The sequence below is a fragment of the Myotis daubentonii genome, chromosome 8 (assembly GCF_963259705.1).
Source record: "Myotis daubentonii chromosome 8, mMyoDau2.1, whole genome shotgun sequence".
Taxonomy (NCBI): domain Eukaryota; kingdom Metazoa; phylum Chordata; class Mammalia; order Chiroptera; family Vespertilionidae; genus Myotis; species Myotis daubentonii.
This window is the reverse complement of record NC_081847.1, coordinates 4592586-4601066: the sequence shown is the minus strand read 5'-3', so window position 1 is coordinate 4601066 and position 8481 is coordinate 4592586. Positions and strand designations below refer to the sequence as shown.

At 58.3% G+C, this 8481-nt stretch overlaps 1 pseudogene; it reads left to right on the top strand.

Moving 5' to 3' along the window:
* The first annotated feature begins 3899 nt into the window (after positions 1-3899).
* On the top strand, positions 3900-4591 carry LOC132240129 (large ribosomal subunit protein eL6-like; annotated as a pseudogene).
* The last annotated feature ends 3890 nt before the right edge of the window (positions 4592-8481 follow it).

The following is an 8481-nucleotide window of genomic DNA, read 5'->3' as shown; positions in this document are numbered from 1 at the left end:
GGAGGACGGCCATAGCCGTGTGTGGAGGGGAGGATGGCCATAGCCGTGCGTGGAGGGGAGGACAGCCATAGCCGTGCGTGGAGGGGAGGACAGCCATAGCCGTGTGTGGAGGGGAGGATGGCCATAGCCGTGCGTGGAGGGGAGGATGGCCATAGCCGTGTGTGGAGGGGAGGACAGCCATAGCTGTGCGTGGAGGGGAGGATGGCCATAGCCGTGTGTGGAGGGGAGGACGGCCATAGCTGTGTGTGGAGGGGAGGACGGCCATAGCCATGCGTGGAGGGGAGGACGGCCATAGCCGTGCATGGAGGGGAGGACGGCCATAGCCATGTGTGGAGGGAGGACGGCCATAGCCGTGTGTGGAGGGGAGGACGGCCATAGCCGTGTGTGGAGGGGAGGACGGCCATAGCCGTGTGTGGAGGGAGGACGGCCATAGCCGTGTGTGGAGGGGAGGATGGCCATAGCCGTGTGTGGAGGGAGGACGGCCATAGCCGTGTGTGGAGGGGAGGACAGCCATAGCCGTGTGTGGAGGGAGGACGGCCATAGCCGTGTGTGGAGGGAGGACGGCCATAGCCGTGTGTGGAGGGGAGGACAGACATAGCCGTGTGTGGAGGGAGGACAGCCATAGCCGTGTGTGGAGGGGAGGACAGCCATAGCCGTGTGTGGAGGGGAGGACGGCCATAGCCGTGTGTGGAGGGGAGGACGGCCATAGCCGTGCGTGGAGGGGAGGATGTGTGGAGGGGAGGACAGCCATAGCCGTTCATGGAGGGGAGGACGGCCATAGCCGTTTGTGGAAGGGAGGACGGCCATAGCTGTGTGTGGAGGGGAGGACGGCCATAGCCGTGTGTGGAGGGAGGACGGCCATAGCCGTGTGTGGAGGGGAGGACAGACATAGCCGTGTGTGGAGGGAGGACGGCCATAGCCGTGTGTGGAGGGAGGACGGCCATAGCCGTGTGTGGAGGGGAGGACAGCCATAGCTGTGTGTGGAGGGGAGGACAGACATAGCCGTGTGTGGAGGGAGGACAGCCATAGCCATGTGTGGAGGGAGGACGGCCATAGCCCTGTGTGGAGGGGAGGACAGACATAGCCGTGTGTGGAGGGAGGACAGCCATAGCCGTGTGTGGAGGGGAGGACAGCCATAGCCGTGTGTGGAGGGGAGGACGGCCATAGCCGTGTGTGGAGGGGAGGACGGCCATAGCCGTGCGTGGAGGGGAGGATGTGTGGAGGGGAGGACAGCCATAGCCGTGCATGGAGGGGAGGACGGCCATAGCCGTTTGTGGAAGGGAGGACGGCCATAGCCGTGTGTGGAGGGGAGGACGGCCATAGCCGTGTGTGGAGGGAGGACGGCCATAGCCGTGTGTGGAGGGAGGACGGCCATAGCCGTGTGTGGAGGGAGGACGGCCATAGCCGTGTGTGGAGGGAGGACGGCCATAGCCGTGTGTGGAGGGGAGGACAGCCATAGCCGTGTGTGGAGGGGAGGACAGACATAGCCGTGTGTGGAGGGAGGACAGCCATAGCCGTGTGTGGAGGGAGGACGGCCATAGCCCTGTGTGGAGGGGAGGACAGACATAGCCGTGTGTGGAGGGAGGACAGCCATAGCCGTGTGTGGAGGGGAGGACAGCCATAGCCGTGTGTGGAGGGGAGGACGGCCATAGCCGTGTGTGGAGGGGAGGACAGTGATAGACATGCGTGGAGAGGAGGACGGTGATAGTCATGCGTGGAGGGGAGGACGGTGATAGCTGCGGCACTCAGGTGTGGGCGGAGGGGGAGGGCCGTGGACGGCCTCGCTGGTTCCCAGGGCTGAGGACACTGAGCCTCACTGCAGTCCGGGCAGTGCAGCATTGTGAGCCCCGCTCATAAACAGGTTTTCTTTAATTATTTCCATGACAGCGGTTTCACGGTCCCCTCCCCCCTTCCTATGGACATTTCCCACTGTGGTTGTCAAGGAGGGGACCATAGAGGGGCCGGCGAGACCCATCCTGAGGTCAGACCCGGTGTTGCGGCCGCCCTGCCAGCCCCTGCATCAGAGCCAGAGCGGCCTCAAGGGCACAGGAGTGGCAGAGAGGACCTTCCAATGTCAGCACCAAGGACAGGTCCCGGATCCTGCTCAGCTCCATGGACAGGCAGTGCCTGCACAGTAAGCCATGTGCCTATTAAACCGGAAACTGCCAGGTGTTGGAGGGCTTGCTGACCTCACGGACGCCAGCGGAGATAACTGGCGGTTTGTTTTACATTTCCCCCGACCGTGGGCCCGGGGCTGGGGTTCCCCGTCACCCAGCTTACTTAGCTCAGGGCCTGTCCCTGCCCCTGGCCCACAGGTGTGTGAAGTCCCCAGCGGCACCCACTTGCCCTCTGGAAGTCAGACACCCTGAACGGTGTGTCGGGGTGAACTCTTAAAGAAAGAATCACAACAATTAATTTTTTTTTGCATTAGGATTTCCTAATCTTTAGCATAACAATTTCAACTGAGTTCTTCAGTTGGGAATAGAATATGCAGCATTTCTCATGTCTTTCACGGAAAATCTCTTTTTGTTGTTGGGTGGGTCCATCAGTCACAGGGTCCCCCTCGGGGGCCAGGATCTGCCGCCCCCGCAGGAAGAGCAGGAAGAGGAGGACTGGCTGAGCCAGGCACCCCGGGTCCCACCCCGTCAGCGGCACACGCTCACCCTCATGAGGCACAGCATGAGGCCCAGACCCCCTTTCTTGTTCTGCCTGCTCTTGGGTTTGCTCAGCCAGGCCTTCCTCCTGTACTCCTAACCCTCACGGGCCCTGGCCCTGGACCCAGCCCCGGCCTCCCTCTCACTCTGGGTGCTCAGCCCCCGAGGCCCTCCCTCACTGCAGCCGGCACATCCTCCTCTGCAGAGGACAGAGCTTCCCGACCCACACCGAGCGCCAGGCTCTGTGGACGATGTTCACTCCACGTTCCCAGACCCGGGCGGATGCCTTGCAGGAGGAGGCTTTACCAGGGAGCCTCCCTCGGCCCAGCGCCGCCTCCATCACCAGCCCCGACCGGGCCTGGAAACTGGACTCTGAGAGCTGCGCTGTGGTCTGAGTCCTGTGGACGGAAGGAGCAGCATGCTAACCTGACAAGCTCAGGGGAGGCCTGCGTGGCAGTCTTGCAAACTCAGAGACCTAAAATAACCACAAAAGATGGTCTGAAAATTAAATATTTAACTACAAACAGGTTATAGTGAGTAGTGATGTCCTAGGCCAGGATTTTCCCTGACAAAGATCAACTTAGATCTTTACTGAGCCCATTTGTCTTTTTGCCTCTAAGATAACATATCTGTGAGATGTCTGGGTAACTTGTAACTTCCCTTTTTCCGGACCCCTCAGGGCACAACAAATGGCACCAGGACATTCCCTCATTGTTATTGTTATCAAGTTAATTGTCAACTGTTAACTACGTTAAACTATTCTGTACCCATCTGTGTAAAAGAGGCACATGCCCATCATTCCACTTTTTACCCTATCCCAGAGTTCCTCCACTTTGCTTTATCCCACCTCCTTAATCTATCACCAAGGGATGTCATGTAACCCACCTACGTCCCTCCTTTGAGTGCAATGTATAAATACAGATGTAACCCGCCATTCTCCGGAGCATTATCTCAATTCATTGAAGTTCTGCTTCCTGGCATATGTCGACAGTTTGGCTCAAATAAACTCACAAAATTCTTTACAGGTTTCAGTGGTTATTTTTGTTTTGTTTTGTTTTTTAATGTTAACAGACCCCACTAGTGTTCATGGGGCTGGGACATGGATGTGTTGTGTGAAGATCAGGTCCCCGGCTGGACACCCACTATTCCCAGAAGGTCATGTACATGAGGTTGTTGGAAACTGTTTGCACCCAAAGTCACAGAGCCATTAAAATAAATGGCAATTGCTCTTTCCCATCTTGCAAGATGGCAGCTGAAAAGAAAACCGAGAAGCCGGACACTAAGGAGAAGAAACCTGAAGCCAAGAAGGCCGATGCCGGCGGCAAGGTTAAGGCGCCTAAGAAGGGGAAGCCCCACTGCAGCCGAAACCCCGTCCTCATCAGAGGAATTGGCAGATCCTCCCGGAAGGCCATGTACAAGAGGAAGTGCTCGGCAGCTAAATCCAGGATTGAAAAGAAAAAGGAGAAAGTTCTGGCTATTGTTGCAAAGCCAGTTGGTGGTGACAAGAATGGTGGTACCGAGGGGTTAAACTCCGCAAAATGCATAGATGTTGTCCTACTGAAGATGTGTTCAAAGCTGCTGAGCCAGGCGAGAAGCCCTCCGGTCAGCATGTGCGGATTGCGGGCCAGCATCCCGCCTGGGACCGTCCTGATCATCCTCACCGGCGCCACGGAGGCAAGAGGGTGGTTTCCTGATGCAGCTGAGCAGTGGCTTGCCACTTGTGACTGGACCTCTGTCCCTCCATCGAGTTCCTCTGCGTAGAACACACCAGAAATGTGTCATCGCCGCGTCCACCAAAATCAATATCCGTGGTGTGAAATCCCCAAACATCTCACCGATGCTTACTTCAAGGAGAAGCTGCGCAAGCCCAGACACCAGGAGGGCGAGATCTCAACAGAGAAAGAGAAATAGGAGATTACAGGACAGCGAGAGGTTGACCAGAAGGCTGTGGACTCACAAATTCTGCCAAAAATCAAAGCCGTTCCTCAGCTCCTCCGCTCTGTCCGCTCTCACCAATGGGCTCTATCCTCACAAACTGGTGTTCCGGATTTCTTATAAAAACCCGATTAAATAACTGATCTGTTTTTTTAAAATGGCAATGAATGCCATGGGAGAGTGATTTGGGTTCCACCCTCTGCACCCCCTGCCCCGTGGTCCCGTGTGAGGGGCTGCCCTCCTGCGTTTGAGGGAGAATCTCCCACCTTCGTTCTGAATCCACACTCTCGTGAGAAACAGGTTCCCAGTTGTGCTTTCTTCCTCAGCCTCTCAGCCGCCATCCTCCCTGTTGCTCATACACAGGCCCCTCCATCTCAACCACAGAGGGAAACGCACTGCCCCGCTGCTCTCCAGCCCCAGCTCCCTTTCTCATCAGACGCCAGTGGCCTGCCTGGCTGCGGGTCTGAGAAACCCTCTCTGCCTGCTCACCGTGGGCCCACCTCCTGGTCCTCGCTGCCCGCCCAGAGCTGGCGTCTCCAGACCCTGCCCTCCTCTCTCCTCTTTGACTTTATTCTATTTGTCTGACTTTTACTCCTTCTTTCCTAGAGGCTCCCAAGCATCAGTGTTCAAATTGCTGTCTGTAAACTGAAACTCCCCGCCGAGCCCTCAGCCTGCCTCACACTCAGTGATGCTGCCCTCCAAATCTTCCCGTTCAGCGCAGCCTGCCCCGAACTCACGGCTTCCCCACCAGACCTCCGTCTCTGGTCTGCTCTGTGCCCAGCACCCTGCCCCTGCCACCCCCCCCCCCAATGAGTTTGCTCAGACCCGGCCATCACCCCGGGCACCTCCTTCTTCACCCTCCTGACCCTAGGCCCCTGCATCCCGAAGGCTGTGCCCCACGGATACCCCATGGTCTCTGGCACGCTTCCCTTCTTCAATCCCACATTATTCTAAATTGCTCTTTAAAATGCAAGACGCATTGCCTCCTCTCCCTAAAAGAAATCCATAATGATCCTCTGTGGCTCATGGGATGAAGAAGATAATCCCTAACAGCCGCCTTTAAGACCCTGATAATCTCAGCCTGCCCCCTCCCCCACGTCTCCACTCCTGGGTCTAGTCACAGGCTCTGCCTCCAAGGGCTGGTGGGCAGGACTGTGCTTTCTACCCTGTGCCCACCCCGGCCAGTGCTCAGCATGGCTGCAGCCACACTCTGGACACTGGGGATGACCTGCTGACCAAGTTCGCGTCGAATGAATGACCTGGGTTTGCCCCACTTTTGCCGTGGGAATGTTTTTGGTAGGCGGTTTGCATGGTAATCTGTGCTCAGTGGTGAGAGTGTCAGCCCATGGGCAGAAGAGTCTTGGGTTTGGGCCCCAGTCAAGGGCGCATACCTTGGTTTTAGGTTCAATCCCTGGCCCCATGGGATGCAACGGGTCAATGTGTCTCTTTTTCTTCTCGCTCTCTCCCTCCTTCCTCCCTTTCACTCTCTCTAAAAATTAATGGGAAAATATCCTCACTCCTTGGGTGAGCATTAAAATATCAATAACACATATCCTTGACTGAGGATTAAAGAAAGAACAAAAGCATGACCTGGGCTTGCCCATATGTAGCCTGGAGCTGATGACAGGACTACAAGCCCAGGTCACAGGGGGGTGTGGACATGGACAATGGTGGTGATGTTGAGGACGATGACAGTGAAGAACTGACGGGACACAACCCGGCCTCCACTACATGCTAAAGTGCTGCCCTGGAGGCAGACCTCCCGGGATCAGTGGAGGGGCCCTCCCTCCGGGGGGCTCCCTCTCCTCCCCTATGAAACGGGTGGGTCTGAAAGGTTCCCTGAATCCCCTCCGAAGACCCCCTCATGGTCCAGCCTTGTCAGGGTGGGGTGGACTGGGCTGTGGCCTCAGCGGACCCAGCTGCCCCCACAGCTCCAACCTGGCTTCTCTGTTTATTGGTGGAACACAGGGCCCGTGTCCAAAAACCCGATAGTCAGACAGGAACTGGGGGCCCCAGGGAGGGTGTCATTCAGGATTCTTAGTCTCCAAGCAGCAGAAACGCCAGTGCAGACTGGCCTCCACGGGCAGAAAATGCTGAGGGCAGCGCCCGGTGCCCAGACGCGGGCCATGTGTGGGCGCTGTGCCCTCCTGAGAGCCCATCGCGCAGCCTGCTTCCCAGGAAAGGCTGGGAGCGTGGACATCCCCCACGCACCTGTCACCCGGCGCAAGGCATCTCCTCAGCGGCTCGCTTGGAAGAGGGGGGCTGGGCTCAGCCGTGACTGAGTCCTGAGGGCCGCTCTGAGGCTAACGTGAGCCCCATGTCCACCCTGACCCAGCCTCCACTGGGAGGACGAGGTGTCGGTCACGTCAGGTTGGGGTTCTGCACCCCACTTGTAGGGGGAGGATAAAAACCCACGTGGGCTGTGGAGCTGAGGGTGAGAAGGTATTTGGGAAATTGCAAAGTGGGTGCTAGAAAGATAAAGAAAGGCTGAGAGCAAAGCCAGCTCAAGCCTCCTGGCAGCAGACAATGTAAATCCTCAGAAGAGTCTAAGTTCGCCGGAGCAGCCTCGCGAAAACTGCCGCTTCAGCTCTGCCGCCAAATGCAGCTCCTTCCTGACCCGCCCCAGGGCGCCTCTCACTCTCCTGCTGGAGAACCTAACCGCAGTCTCCAGGCCCTGGACCGGGCACTGAGCACTGGTGTGACCACAGGCAGAGCAGCGGGAAGAAGAAAGGCTGCAGCCCTGGAGCCTGCAGGGTCTGTGTCCACACACTGTCCTCATCCTGAGCACAGCGCCCTTCCCGCTGCTGGGACCTGCCCTTCCCGCTGCTGGGACCTGCCCTTCCCGCTGCTGTGACCTGCCCTTCCTGCTGCTGGGACCCACCCTTCCCGCTGCTGGGAGCTGCCCTTCACGGCTGCGGGGGGACCCTCAGGTCTGTCTTGAGGATCTGGACGAGCCCCTTCCAGTCCCTGCGGCTCCCTCTCCATGGCAGACTTGCTGACCGAGAGCATTCGTCCTTTGTGAGCCACTGTGTCAAATGCTTTCTTGAAGCCCAAGTAAGTCATAGGCGGCTTTGTCCTGTTGGCTCTGTGCTAGTTCCTTGAACAATTCTGTGCGATGCCCATGCATGGTTTTCCTGTGGCGGGTCCAGGCTGAGGACCTGCTACTACGCTCAGGGGCCCTGCGCCGCCAGCTGTGTTCTGCTGGCTCCCGGGGAAGCCAAGATGTGGCTCAGCAAAGCCCTGGAGACCAGAGAGACGCGGGGCAGGGCTCCGGTCCCCTCCCCCTGCACCTGCCTCCTGCCCGACAGCACACCCGCGGGTGCACCTCCAGTGCCCACAGCACCTGGACCGTGGAGGCGGAGTCTTAGACCCGGAGCTCCTGGCTGTGCAGTGGCCATGCCATCCTGAGACATCAGCAGGCCTGAACCTCAGGGTCCTTTCCTGCCAGTGGCAGTGATGGGGACCCCCTGTGGGTGCGCACAGATGTGAATGAAGTGATGGAGCTAGCAGAGCCCCATCGCAGCCCCGCATCCCCAGGCGCTCATTTCCCATGACGGGAGCGTCCCCTCATTTCATTTGTGGGACCTTACATGGAGCTAGCAGAGCCCTGTCGCAGCCCCGCATCCCCAGGCGCTCATTTCCCATGACGGGAGCGTCCCCTCATTTCATTTGTGAGACCTTACATGTGCCATTTTCTTTTCCTTCTTTAAAGTCATCTTAGCAGAACACTGACTCCCCCGTCCTGCTGCTGACCTAGGGAGAGGCCGCGGCTCCTCCCCGTCACTCCCCATGGGGCAGGTGCTGACTGGGGTCCCCCCCTTTGGGTTGCCCCCCCTCTCTGTGCGGGAGGTCCTGGTTGGCCCACAGCAGTCTTGGTTTTCCCTGTTCGTTC